Genomic DNA, 16,554 nt, shown 5'->3' with positions numbered 1-16,554 from the left:
ATATAGATAGATAAGAGTAGTTAATAGTAAGATGATAGATTTAAGTAAGCAGAATATCGACGATGTAATAGGTTAAGTTAGGTTTAAGAAATAAATGTAAAAAGGATCCTCGAACCCTGCATGATTGTAGCAGGGAGAGTACAATAAATATATAATATATAAAACACGCATTTTGTCGTCACGCGTGCGACCTTCACGCGTGCGAGTCAAATGCGTAGCATATGAGGACGCATCTGTTTGATTCAGTGAAAGCGCGCGGTGCGGATTATTCGTCATGCGTGCGAGCTTAGTGTCTGACACTGTGTCCGCATTTTGTTATCTGGGATATATTTGCTACATTTGCAGTCATGGTCTACTTACAAAACGCTGCCATGGGACTCCAGTCTTAGACATTTCTAAACATTAATAAAATAATAATAGAGATTTATATATATCAACTTCTCTAAAAAGTGATCATTTTTAATAAAAAAAAGACAATAATGAGGTTTTCGAGGTCGCTGATTAAGAATATAACATCAAATATGGATGTTGACAGTTGACAGCTGTCAAAGAAACCGTCAAGTTTTCTAAATAATAACAAATTATCGTCTTTGTTATTTTAATTTGTATGATAACAAAAAATTAGTTTTTTTCGTATTTGTACTCTTGTGTCTCTTAACTTTAAACATATTGTTTTATAGTTCTGTTTATGTTACACAAGAAGCAGACATTTGTCATGAATAATAATAAATAATATTTGGGAGAAGATGGTGAAAGTGAAAATTATTTTAATAAATTATTTTCTGTAGTCCTAGTTAAAAAGATACGTTCGTGCTGCATAATTTAAATCCACAAACGTTTCTTTTACTTTGGGCATAAGTTTTGTATATTCAACTTTTTTAAAACATCTGAAGTTTATATATTTAATATTCAATATGTTATGATCAATAGTTAATTAATTAATGTTATTTTCGGACGATATAGAAGCTGAATGCTTTATGGATATTTTAGATGATGATGACTTAATAAATGACAATGAAGATGATGACGAATCTCCAGAGAAACCGTTTAAGTCTTTCAAAGACATGTTAAATATAAAAGATTTCGAATTTCCTATTAATGTTCCAGTTGATAAAAGTGTTGGTGAATTAATATTTATGGTTGTAAAGTACGCTCTAGTGCATGCATTATCATTAACACAAATCACTGATCTGTTTATGCTCATTAATTGTATGTTTGCTTTTCATATTCTGCCGAACACTCGATATTTGATAGACAAGTTGTTTCACCCTGAAGATTGTATGCAACTTCATGCGACATGTACCAATTGTGGTGCGTACGTTGGGAAATTCGAACGTAAAGACAAGTTTGTAAAGTGTGGCGTGTGCAAAACAAAAATCCAGGTAGGCGATTATAAGCATAAAGACTTTTTCGTTACGATAGATCCGAGTGCACCTATTTCAAAATTACTGGAATCAAACAGTACTTATCACAATTATGTCATGAATGAGAGGCCGTACGAAAAAGGTCACATTCGTGATATTTATGACGGGAAGCGTTATCGAAATTTTGTTAAAAAATTGAATGAATCTGATAAACATGCTTATGCAAGTGTTATTTTTAATACTGACGGTGCACCACTTTTTACCAGTTCGTCTTACTCTATATGGCCCATATATCTGATGGTAAATGAATAACCATATAATGTACGAACAAAAGAGGTAATAGACGTAGGCCTTTGGTTTGGTAAAGACAAACCGAACATGCAAGTCTTTCTTGACCCATTTGTAGAAACTATGAACAAGCTTTCAACGGAAGGAGTATCATGTAAAATAAATGGTAATAATCGTAATATTAAAATCTTTCCATTAGTGTGTTGCGTGGATACAGTCGCTCGCGCTCCAATGTTAGGATTTGTACAATTTAATGGGAAATATGGCTGTCATCTATGCCTACATCCAGGCGAATCGGTAAAATGTAATCCTAATAATCCACGTTCTGGAAACATGAAATATCCTTTGCTAAAAAAAGTTCCGAAGAATAGAACCGTTAAAGAAACGGAAAAGCTTATGAAAAGTGCAGTTGACAAAAAAACTCCTATTTTCGGTGTTAAGGCATATTCTCATCTTATAAATCTCCTTGGTTTCAATTTCATTTACGGTGTAGTTGTAGATAGTATGCACTGCTGTTCAGGAATAGCAAAACAATTTGCAACTACGTGGTTTGGCAACGCAAAAAAGTCTGGAATATTCAGCAAATCAAAAATCGAAGATATTGATAAAACACTAAATAATTTTAAAGTTCCACATCAAATTATTCGATTAACACGTCCATTTTCTGAAAAAGCATTTTGGAAATCAAGAGAGTAGGAGAATTGGATTCTATTTTATAGTCCCATAATATTAAAAGATGTCTTACCAGAAGAATTATTTTGCCATTGGATATTGTTTGTGGAAGCCCTTTACTTGCTACTAAAAGAAGACATTCGAGTTCAAGATATAGATTTTGCGGATCAACTCTTGCATGAGTTTGTTGCTCAGACGGAAATAATTTATTCTAAAGTTTTGATGACATTCAACATTCACTTATTGTTACATTTAGCAAGAAGCGTATTCGAATGGGGCCCTCTCTGGTCTCATAATGCGTATGCATTCGAATCAGCAAACGGTCAATTACAGGCCTCGAACTGCCTTTGGCATTGAAAATTACGTACTTTACGTACCAAAAAAGGAGAAATTAGTGACCAATTTACGTACCAAAATTTGTAATTTTTATTGAAAGTGCCGACTTTAAATCGCAAAATAGAATTCACATTTTTTCATGTTGTGTATTCTATTGTTAAATTTTAAATAATTAAACAATATTTCTTTTAATAAAACGACGTTTTCTATATAGTTAGAGAGTGTCTTTGTTAAAAGAAAAAAAAATTTAAAAAAATACCTAGATATAAAAGACCTAGATCAATAAAATTTACATGGATCGTAAAAAAATTCTACAAAAAAGCTAAATTTTGAGGCATGTATAGTGGTATGAACCCTTTATTAACAAAATATGAGTTTCGTTTTCGACCGATCACTGTTTCTGAAAATGATCACCGTCAGCGGATTGATCGGAAAGTGAATGTGAATAAAAATAGAGAAGGCATAACTAAATATTTATTCACAATCTGTATACATATTTTGATTTTTAGTCGAAATGGTCAAAATTACGTACTTTACGGACCTTTTGTCAAAATTACGTACTTTTAGGTACCAAATTCAAAATTACGTACTTTTCCTTAATTTATGTACTCAGTTCGAGGCCTGCAATTACTAAAGTCATTCACGCGGCAAAAAGTGTACATAATCAGATTTTCTTATGAATATAAATTTAAAAATAAATTAATATAAATGATATAATTTTTTAATTTTTAAACTTTATTATAAAAATGTTTTTTGTGTAAAAAAATTAGGTAGGTTAGTGTTGTATTATTATGATTACTGTTACATCCCGACATATTTCAAAATTTTATAAATTTCGTAAATTTAATAATGTAGTTAAATAATCAATTAAATAAATTTCATAAATGTAATATTCAAACAATGTCTAAGGACATAGTTCAAAATATTACATCTTCTTTTACGAATCCTAAATTGAAAGCATAAAATATAAATCATAATGAAATACTATAATATTTCATTCACATGATTCATTAACACGTGTTATTACTCACGTGAATGAAATAGTATAATGAATCAACGAACTCTGTCTTTACGACAAGTGTCAAGCTATGAATGAAAGAGATGACGCATTTTTAAAAGATGATAGGAAAGCATATATTCTTCTAATTTATAAAATCATTTAATATTAATAAGAATAATTATTTGATCGATCCATATGACATTTAATCATTGATAATTATTATTTATTGTCAAAATATTAATATGAATCCATTTAAATGTATCAAATCGAAAATAAATCGATTAATCGATAATCGATTGTCGATTCGATTATTGAATTCAAAAACACTTATCAATGTCTGAATTAATGGAAATGAATCGAATAAAAATTATAAGTTTAAATTAATAGATGATAGGTAGAATAAAATAGAAAAAGATCATATTACAATCGTACGTGCCTAAAACAGTGCATGTTGTACGTGTCTAAAACAGTGCATGTTGTACGTGCCTAAAACGATGTGTGGTCAAAACACCTAAAACAAAATGCTTCCACCACTCAACATCCCTAAAATGCATTAGATTCAATAGTATATAAGCTGCTGTAAAAATCAGAGCGATGGTCAAAAGTTCCGGTGTAGTTCAGTGCGGACAGTATCATTGTAGAGCGACCCTTCGGTTAAAACGCTAATTATTGTATTCTTTCCCGTAAAAAGGTGCAAGTTAGATTATTTATCACTTAGAAACAAGTTTCTTTCCCCTAAAAAGGTGCAAGACAAATAATTTAACACTTAGAGTTGATAATTTTGCTATTTTAACTGTCGTATTTGTGATTAATAATTAATAGTATAAATTTCACTAATTCTTTCCATAAAGGTGCAAGTTATATTATTTGTCACTTAGAAACAAGTTTCTTTCCCCTAAAAAGGTGCAAGATAAATAATTTAACACTTAGAGTTGATAATTTTGCTATTTTAACTGTCGTATTTGTGATTAATAATTAATAGTATAAATTTCACTAATTCTTTCCATAAAGGTGCAAGTTATATTATTTGTCACTTAGAAACAAGTTTCTTTCCCCTAAAAAGGTGCAAGATAAATAATTTAACACTTAGAGTTGATAATTTTGCTATTTTAACTGTCGTATTTGTGATTAATAATTAATAGTATAAATTTCACTAATTCTTTCCATAAAGGTGCAAGTTATATTATTTGTCTCTTAGAAACAAGTTTCTTTCCCCTAAAAAGGTGCAAGATAAATAATTTAACACTTAGAAAACGTGAAACTGTTATTTTAGCACAAAAACTGTTATAAAGTTGTGAATATTACACAAGTGTAATAAAACAAACTTTCAGTTTCATTCAATTGAAACGAGTTCAAATCAAGAAAACCAATTATAACAACCCTGCGATAATCTCGTCAACGAATCTGTAATTAAACGTAAGTAACAATTTGTAACAATTGTAACTTTCTTCTTACTATAAACAATAAATTAAATAAGAGGAATATTTATCTTGTTATTAACGCAAAACCCATAGTTTTGACAAGTGATCACGATCCTACAATAAAAATAAAGATCAGGCTTTACCAACCTGATTAATCAGCTAACTGGTTTTAAAATCTATTTTAAATAAATTATTTAATTTTATTTAAAAGCCTCGCTCTTGCTCGGAACGTAACAGCTGATTTGGTGGCAGCGGTGGGATTGTCACTTTTGTTATTAAGAAATTAATTATTCTAAAACAATTTTAAAAATTTTGAATAATTTTGAAAACAATTTTAAAATTTTTAGAGTAAAAACTCACTTAAAAGTTCAATAATTATATTTGAATCCTTTTTTTAAAACCAACTCCTAATTGTTTATAATTATAAACAATTTCCTTAATTCCTTAATAAAGTTCTTTAAATTGGGCTGTTTTTGCGCCGTCCGGCGGATTTTGGCTCGATTCAAGAATAGTTTGCGCCGTCTGGCGGAACCGTTCAATTAAGAATTTTTCCTTTATTTTGAGATAAAATTGTTATACTATTATTGCGCCGTCCGACGGATTTTAGTTAAAGAAACGACATTTGCGCCGTCCGGCGAATCTGTCCTTTTATCTACTTCTTTTACAATTTCCTAACATTTAAAAACTGACTTTTAAAAGTAACTGTGAATTGTTTTTGAAATATTTTAAAATATTGCTAAACAAGTTTTATTTAAGACATTAAAATACATAAAATGTCAATTAATTGCAGTTGAAAGAATAATGTGCGATAAAATTCCAACAAAGAAAAATAAAAATAGAGGAGGAATCAAAGCACAAAGAAGATTTAACGTTCAAACATCACTAGAATCAGAAAAATTTGTAGAAAATTTCCAAGCAAAAACAACAATGAAAGAACTAAAAACTCAAGAAGAATTTTCTAACTTTTTTGAAAATCTATTAAATAAAACCGAACAAATTTTGAAAAATAAGTAAATGTACTTAAAATTTTAATAATTAATAAAATAAAACCTCATTAAAACTGATGTGTTTCGTTTATTGTTGCATGCTCTTAGTATATGTAATATTAATTGCAGTAATTTGGTATACCAGTCCAAAAAGGAAAAATTAATATTAATTCATAAAAATCAATAAATCTAGTAAATTTTAAACAAACAAAAATTTTGATATTCATTGTAAATGAATCATTATTTTAATTTTAATCGATTTAACTATCCTCATATCGAATTAATCTCAGGCGATTTAGTAGCACACAAAGGAATTTTTCTAATAGATAATACTAATCGATTAAACTTAATAAAGGAACCAAATTATCTTTATTTGTCAATATCAATAGAAATATTCGATATACAGGTCGACATAATTCATTTCATACTAGAGGTAGTGCTATAATAGAATTTCATGATTTTTCCTTAAAATTTGAAGTTATCGATTACGAAAATAATTCCGAAATTATTGGCATTTTAGGCGCACCATTTTTAGATCAGTTATTTGAAACTAATCATTTTAGTCGAATTGCTATAGATTACGATAGAAGAGCGCGAAGATGTGAAACATAAATTCGACAACGATTTATTAGACGCATTTGCGGAATTTTACGAAATTCGTCTTTCCGAAAATTTCCATGAATTGCTACGTCAATAATATCGAATTCAATACCGATATTTTTCCAAATATTTACATATCTTCACCAAGTTTAAAAGAGAAGAGAGGTCTTTTCTTAGTGAATCCTGCTTTAAACATTAATTTAATAAACGAAAGAAAATTAGCATCAGGTATAATAATCGATAGAACAGAATTGATTACTTTAAATTCAGGCTCATTTGTTACTTCTGGAACAACAGAAATAATAATAGCTCGAAAACCAATCAAATTTCGAACTTATATTAATAGTAGACAAAACGAATTGACAGGTATATTGGGATTGTCTTTCCTAAATACCGATCCCAGTGAGTTTACATTCTAAACGTTATTCGATATTAATATATGCAATATTTTTTATTAATAACAACAATTTTTGTTATTGCAATCTTTTCCCTAATTTGGTGCCTAAAAATTTGGCATATCTTTCGAAATTTTAAAATCAATAAATCACAAGATATATTGATTTAAACAATTCCTCGCGCAAGAAAAAGATTAGGAAAATATATTAATATAGGAGGTCATAATTAAATTCGCGCGGTTAATATAATTAATCATCGACTCATTGACATAAACTACTCATTGACTTCGTGCGCGGAAGCTACAAGTAGTACGCCACGAGACAAGTCAGACGTCCACTTAAAGGCAACTCTCACACGTATCTTAAGCTGGTCGCAATTCCTCCAGCAATCCGCCATCTTGAACTTCTTTATGAATTCATATTTTAACTTCTTAATAAAAAATAACGAATTATATCCTCAATTATTATTAAATTCATCTTTCTTCATCGGTAACGAAGGTCGATTTATATTAGATCCTTCTTTACCAATAAATTTAATCAAAGAAGACGAAATTAATCCTTTCCTAGGAATGAATCGTGTACTAAAATACTTTTTAAGAGACGGTACTATACGAACACACGGAGAAGCAAAAATCTGTATTAATTATACAGTAATAGAATTTCAAACAATAATTTGTGACGACAAATCAGATATTATTGGAGTTTTAGGACTTCCATTCTCATTTGATATTATTAACGAATTATTCTAATCAACAATAAAATGACTCGTAAAAATAAACAACAAAGAGGTAATAAGGATAAAAATGATGAAGAAGATAATAATGGCCCAATCAATGATGCAACCTTTATGAACAGAACCCTTCATGATACTATGGTAAATTCTATGGCAGAATGTTTTGCGTTACAACAAGGTATAATGAATATTCCTTTTTACGACGGGCACAATATGCCAGTCAAAGATTTTATTGATGATATTTTGAATGCTGAATCATCCATTCCAATAAATTGTGAAGATCAGTTTTTGAAATCTATCCTTGCTAAATTAAAGGGTGCTGCTAGAAGCAGTACTCAAGGTAAGTCTTTCGGAATCATTGATGAATTAATAGATAATTTAAAACAAAGATATTCCACTCATAAATCATATGCATGGTATTTGCAAGAAATATCCACAATTCGTATGAACCGCAATGAAAATGTTAGCGAATTTTACGATAGATTGTCTCAATTATTAGCGGGAGCAAATGCGACACTCGCTAGTTCTTATGGAGCCTCTAATGCTAAAATTCAAATGCAACCCCTAAATCTATGTGCTTTGGAATCCTTCATTAAAGGACTTCCAGATTCAATGTCCACTATAATAGAGGCACGAAATCCTCAAAATCTTAAAGATGCTTTTGACATTGCTTTACAATGTAAACAACGTCATGAAAGCTATAAACCAGATTATAATGCTTACCATTATTCACGACACCAACCACAAGATTACAGATATCGAGAAAGAAGCCCTAGTAATAGAGTACAATTCTCATATCCCTATGAGCAAACGAGATATCGTTCTCAATCACCTACTCCTACGGGAATATTGAGAAATCCATATCCCCCATATATGCAAAACAATCATTATCCACAACCATATCCTAATCAACCTAATTTTCATCTTCCTAACGCTTATATGCCTTATACATCATATCCCTTTTACCCATATCCTCCTCCACAAGAAGGATATTTAAATAAAAATCAAGATGGAAGTAGAACACCACCTCGTTCTCAATCCCCATATTCATTTGAAAAGAGTAATTTAAACTCAAACACGACTCGACGAACAGACGCGACGACGAGTGCAGATCCCAAAGAGCGTCCAGCCAATGCGAGAATCCTATCGTTACAAAACACATCTTCCACGCCAGAAAATCAAGAGAATCTCCATTAATAATTATAAATTCTCCAAGCTTTCAAACATCATCAGCAATCTTATTGATAGACACAGGAGCCGATGTAAACATAATTAAGGAGAATATATTATTGCCAGAATTAAACATAATTCAAGAAGAAGCCATACATATAGCTGGAATCGTTCCTATAAAAATTTTAACACTAGAAACAGTTCAAATTGAAATAAATACAAAACCAATAACTTTCCAAGTAGTTTCCACAGATTTTCCTATAGAATCTGACGGTATACTAGGTAGAGAATACCTTCGTGAAGAAAAAGTTGAAATCTCTTTTTGGCATAATACAATAGTCACACATTCAAATCCTATAAAACCAATATTTTTCGCAGATCAAGAATCAACCGAAGCTAGAGACGCATTAACCGAAAATAAGGCTAACAAAAGAAGAAATGTAACTATTAAAGCTAGAACAAGACAAGTAATACCAATCGATGTTCAAAATACAGAATTAAAGGAAGGATATTTGCCTTTAATAAAAACAGCAGAAGGATTACTAGTAGGAGAGGGCGTAGTAACAAACCATGATAAAGTTTGTCATATTTACGCTATAAATATGACATCTGAAGACGCAGAAATCGAAATACCACCTCAAGAGTTAATTCCTTTTGAATTTTACAAACTACCTGGTGAAGATTCAGATGGTTATTCGACAGAAGAAGAATACACACCACCAATAGATAGGGTTTCAGTCATATTAGAATATCTAAGATTAGATCACTTAAACAAAGACGAAAAAGAACACGTAACACAAATAATTAGAGAATTTCCAGACAGCTTTCATCTCCCAGGAGAACAACTAACCCCAACTAATATGGTTCAACATAAAATCATCACAAAAGACGAAATACCAATCCACGTTAAACAATACAGATTTTCACCAACTCAAAAAGAAGAAATCGATAAATTCATCGATAGAATGAAATCCGAAGGAGCTATAGATTCCTCTTGTTCACCATACAACTCACCATTATTAATAATTCCAAAAAAGATCGACGGAAGTGGTAAGAAAAAGTGGCGAATAGTCATCGATTTCCGAGCACTAAACGAGAAGACAATTGGTGATTGCTATCCATTGCCAAATATTACTGCTATACTTGATACCATCGGAGGCGCTCAATATTTCTCTGTATTTGATTTAGCCAGCGGATTCCATCAAATTGAATTAGATCCCATCGATAGGTCAAAAACAGCATTTTCTACTACACATGGACATTATGAATACATAAGAATGCCCATGGGACTAAAAAATTCACCATCAACGTTTCAAAGATTAATGGATCAAGTTTTAACTGGACTTCAAGGTGTTGAATTATTCGTGTATTTAGACGACATCGTAGTATACGCAAATGATTTAGAAGAACATGGCAAGAAGGTAAGAAGATTACTACAAAGATTAAAAGGTGCCAACCTTTCATTACAACCAGAAAAATGCGAATTTCTTTTCAAAGAAGTAGCATACTTGGGACATATAATAAGCAGTGAAGGAGTAAAACCTAATCCAAAAACTGTAGAAGCGGTTAAAAATTTTCCGACTCCTAAAACACCTAGAAATATTAAACAATTCTTAGGTTTAGCAGGATACTATCGAAGATTTATCAAGGATTTTTCAGCAAAAGCCAAACCATTGTCTAATCTACTGAAAAAGGATATAAAATTCGAATGGAAACAAGAACAGGAAGCTAGTTTCAAAGAGCTAAGAGAAGCTCTATGCACTAACCCAATTTTACAGTATCCAGACTATGAAAAACCTTTCACATTAACAACTGATGCATCTGATTTTGCTATAGGTGCAGTATTAAGTCAAGAAAAAGATGGATTTGACTTGCCTATTGCTTATCTTTCCAGAGTATTAAATGCGCCAGAATTAAACTACTCCACAACTGAAAAGGAATGTCTAGCAGTACTATATGCAGTTCATCATTTTAGACCTTATATTTATGGAAAGAAATTCACTTTAGTCAGCGATCATGAACCATTAAGGTGGATTGCCACTATAAAAGATCCAGGACAACGACTTATAAGATGGAGATTAAAACTGAGAGACTACGAGTATGAATTTCAGCATAAATCGGGGAAACTAAACACAAATGCCGATGCTCTATCCAGAAATGTTACAGAAGACGAAATAAATGAAAATTCCCAAACCAACGTCGATCAAAAACAAGTGAAAATTTTAATCAATAAACGTGTTGATAAAATTCCCAAGAAACCAACTAAACCATCAACAACCACTCTATCTAATCCTCAAAAATCAAAATTACAACCTCCAAAATCAATATTAAAACCATCTACTTTAAAATCTACTTTAGAACAAAGTACTATTGGTTCAAGACTAGCACAAAGACGAGCTTTACAACCATCTACTTCAAAATCTACTCTAGATCAAAGTATCATTGGTTCAAGATTGGCACAAAAACGTGTTTCACAACCATCCACTTCAAAATCCAATTTTAACCAAAGCACTATTGGATCGAGAGTAGCACAAAGACGAGCATTACAACCTAGAGTAAAAACAATAGACGAAGATACAATTGACAGTAGCACTGACGAAGAAAGAGAGATACCAATTCCTCCTATTCAAAAGGCAAGTAGAAGCTTACTTCCCAGTTTGAATCTTCCACCAGCGGCTATAAAAAATATACCAGGTCCTAAAAGTGCACCCCCACAAATACAACCCAAAGTTGTAAACTTACCAATCCCAGAAACCACTGTAATAACAATAGAACCACCAGTTAGCGAGAGTGAAGAAAGCTCTGACGAAGAAGAAGCTGACGCAATGAATTGCAAATAGTTTATTTTTCGCGACGCGTCAAAAATGCTGTTTTACAGGTCATTTTAATTAGTTATTTTACTAATTGCTTTTTATTGCTCATAGTCAAAAATGATTTTTTTGGAAACTTTGATACTCTAATTTTCCATTTTCGTAAAGAAAGTGTAAAAATGTTATTTTTTGTGGGAGAATTGGCTGTCGCAAAATGTCGATTTTAGTGCTGGTATAGTAACCTTTTGATTTGTTTACATTTCACAACTTGGACATAGCCTTAATTCCAGCAAATGATGTTAATAATATTTCTATTGATTAAAGCAATGGAATGAAAGATACAAGATTAATAATAACTGAGAAGCAAGAAGAAAAAAGAGCTATGGTTCATTTTCCTGAAGAAGAAGAACAATATAAAATCATAAAACGTCAAAAAAAAGCTGCTTATAAAAAAAAATATCGACAAAAAAAGCGAGAAAATAATAAAATTGTTCGCTCTGAATCATTGGATTCTAATGAATTCATTAGTGCAGAGCAAACTTTAAATACGAGGCCCCAAAGCACGTCTACAGCTTTATCATCAGCAGAAGAAAATATTTCTACTTCTAAAGTTAAAATGTCAATTCGTGACAGAAATGTTGCTTACAAGCGCACCTCTCGACAAAATTAACATACTTCTGTTCAAAAACAAAATCAGTCTGATATTATTTCTAAGTCACATATAGAGATAGGTTATTGTAATGAAATGAACATTACACGTGATCATTCTTATGTAAAACTTTGTGAACATAAAGTTAACAGTGAATTATTTATAAAATCAAAAACTAATGATGATTGTAATGATTCAAGAAATGTTACAAAATATACTAATTTAAAAAATGAAAATCAAGTAAAAAAAAGATCAATAATACGTTCTTTAGAGGAAGAAGAACAACATCAAGTCATGAAACGTCAAAAGAAAGCTGCTTATCAATGAAAGTTTCGACAAAAAAAAACAAGAGAATAATAGAATTCTCAACCCTCAATCACTTTAAACAAAGGACAGTAATATTACAGTGTCAAAATCAAATATAAATTTAGAAAAATCTTCTACATCTGTTACTACATCTTTGGCAAAAGATAATGTAACTGTTACAGCAAATTTATCAAATACTAATATTGCCGGTCGTCAAAAAAATGTAGCTTATCGAAAAACTCATCGCCAAAAAAACGGGCTTCTGCACAGAATCAAAATTTCTCTGACAGTATTTCAGTCTCGCATATAGAAGAACATTTGGCTGGTGCGATGAACATTTCATGTGAGCATTGTAATGCTAAACATTTCCAAGCAGAAAGAGTATCTAATAAAAAAACTCATTTCATGATTGTTGTAAACATGGCGAAGTCATTCTTGAAGATCTACCTGCTCATATTATCACTCATATTACAAAATTTATTTGATGGCACCCACGAATTATCTGGGAATCTTCTTCATAATATACGACCTTACAATAATTCATTTGGTTTTGCTTCTTTCAACGCTAACTTAGTTAATTTTAACAATAGACGACCAGGACCATATTGTTTCAAAATACATGTTCATGTTTATTATCAAATGAATACATCTTTGTATGCAGAAAGAAACGATACTCCTTCATTTGGACAGTTATTTATTGTTGATCAAAACGAAGCTTCCGAAATTCGTTGTAAGAATAATGTTCAATTAAACCGAGATATTGTTGATGGAATTGATACAGCCCTTCGGGATTGTAACCTATATGCACAGTCCTACCGTATGATGCATGAAGAAATTAAAAAAACAATGACTGAAAATAATGCAGAAATTGAGCCTGAGATGCAATTATTATTTTCATTATAGCCTGGGATGGATAGTAGACGTTATAATTTACAAAGTGTCAATGAAGTTGCAGCAATTTTTACTACAACTGCTGATGGTGATATTCCAGAATCATATGTTACTGTATATAATAAGAATACAAAAAGTTTACAATATATAAGTTCTATGAATCCCAATGTTGAGCCATGGATATATCCTTTATTTTATCCACATGGAACAAGAGGTTAAGACAAAAATCTGACCTGCGCTAATACAAATAAACGTGTATCAAGAGCTGCATACATCAGGCATAGAATGGCTTCTAGGGACAACAATGTATTTTTAAAGGGTGGTAGATTATTTTAGCAATGGATTGTCGACAGTTATGTGAAAATTGAAAAAGATAGGACAAATTTATGTCGAAATAATCAAAAGAAACTTCGTGCAGATACTTACGAAGGTCTAATTGATCATTTACAAAGAAGAGCTGATGATTTGAACAATGAAGTTGGGAAAATTGTAATACTTCTATCATCTTTCACAGGTTCTCCGAGAAATATGTTACAGCTTTACCAAGATGCAATGGCTATTGTGAGAAAATTTGGTAAACCTGATCTTTTTATTACGATGACGTGTAATCCAAACTGGCGTGAAATAAAGGAAAATTTATTACCTAACCAAACTGCCTCTGACAGACCAGATATTGTATCGCGTGTTTTTACCATAAAAAAAGATAAACTTATTAATACTATTGTAAAGGAACAATTATTTGGCGAAGTGATTGCTTATGTGTATGTCATTGAATATCAAAAACGTGGATTGCCGCATATGCATTTATTAGTGACTTTGAAACAAAATTATAAAATAACAACACCCGAGATTGTAGACAAATATATTTCGGCAGAAATTCCAAGTCAATCAGAAAATCATCGTTATGAAAAATATGATTCATGGACCATGTGGAAATTGGTGTAAAGATAATAATAGTAAATGTTTGAAAGGTTTCCCAAAGCAATTCTGTTCTGAGACAACGTTGTTCCATACAATCCTACATTACTTCAGTTATTTAATTGTCATATTAATGTAGAAGTAGTTTCAAGTATGAAATCCGTAAAATATTTGTATAAATATATCTTTAAGGGACTTGATGCTGCTGTAGTAATTACCGATAGTAGTAATAATACAAGTTCTTTAGAATATGATGAAATAAAAAACTTTATTGAAACTCGATATGTTAGTCCTGTTGAAGCATGTGATAGAATATTTGGTAGACCATTACAGAGTAAAAGTCATTCTATTCTCCGATTACCTATTCATTTAATTAATCGGCATACTGTAACCATTAGTGAAGAAGCAAATGATGATGCTATAAATGAAGCTTTACAGAAACGGACTATGTTATTAGAATACTTCGATTTAAATAGGCGTGATCCACAAGCTAGACAATATATATATGCAGAAATTCCATGTTATTATGTTTTTAAGAAAGAACGTGGTGAAAATACATTAAAATGGGTGAAGCGTAAAGGGTCATTTAATGTCATTGGACGGATGTATTCAATTTCGCCCAGTCAATCAAAACTGTTTCATCTTAGATTACTTTTAATAGTAGTTAAAGGCGCTACAAGTTATGATCATCTGCGAACTGTCAACAATATTGTACATGACACTTTTCGTAGTGCATGTTTAGCATTAGGCCTTATTGAAGATGATGAAGAATGGGAACGTGCTTTGACAGAAGGAGAAAAATGGATGATGCCACAACAATTAAGACGTTTATTTGTGCGTATTTTAATTTATTGCTATCCAGTTCATCCAAACGAACTTTGGGAAAAGTTTAAAGAGGCTATGTCTGAAGATTATCAGAAAAATTATCCATCTAATGAAGCTCATAAAAGAGCATATAATGATATAATTAACTTTCTGTTGCATGAAGGATCAAATATTCGCAATTTTTTTGAAATGATACAGTTAAATGAAATAAGTATTGAAACAGAAAATCAAACGAACAACAAAATGTCATTACAACAACATAAAGAGATTGGTGAAATGCAATATGTGAAACTGAATTCCAAACAGAAGGATATTGTTGATGAAGTATTAAATGTAGTTATCCAAGATAAAAGAATACCATCTTCTTCATGTTATTACATTGATGGACCAGGTGGATCCGGAAAAACTTTTGTTTATACAACTTTATACCATTTGTTAAGAAGTAAAGGAAAATGTGTTTGTACTATGGCATTTACAGGCATTGCCGCAATATTACTTCCCCGTGGTAAAACTGTACATAAAACGTTTGGGATGCCTGTTCCATTGTTCTATGATTCTACATCAAATATTAAAAGTCAATCTAAGGAAGCTACATTTTTGAAAGAGGTTGATGTCTTTATTAGGAATGAAGCTCCAATGGCGCCAAGATATGCTATGGAATTAATTGATAGAACATTACGCGATTTTATGAATGTTGATATGCCATTTGGTGGAAAAACTATGCTTTTGGGTGGTGATTTTAGACAATTATTGCCTGTTAAAATTAATGCTACTAGAAGCGAATTAGTTAATTTATCTATTAAATCTAGCACATTATGGAGTCATTTTAAGGTAATATCATTAACAGAAAATATGAGAATTTTACCTGGTGAAATAGAATTTTCAGAATATTTATTATCAGTTGGAAATGGTACTTTAAATGATAATGATAATAATATACTAGCACCAGAGCAATGTGTAGAGAATGGTGATATCATTCATAAAATATTTGGAGAATTAATTATCAATAAAAAATACGATGATTTAGCAAAAGTAGCAATATTGTCTGCTCGAAATGTTGATGTTGATGAAATTGACAACAAGGTACTCGAACTGTTTGATAATAAAAGTGAGCGAATTTATACAAGTGTTGATAGTACCGAAAATTGGGATAATGAAAGTATTAATGATGCTATTTTAACAGAGTATTT

Source organism: Leptopilina heterotoma, unplaced genomic scaffold (assembly GCF_015476425.1).
Source record: "Leptopilina heterotoma isolate Lh14 unplaced genomic scaffold, ASM1547642v1 Lhet_186, whole genome shotgun sequence".
Classification (NCBI taxonomy): Eukaryota; Metazoa; Arthropoda; class Insecta; order Hymenoptera; family Figitidae; genus Leptopilina; species Leptopilina heterotoma.
Note: the sequence above shows the minus strand (reverse complement) of the source record.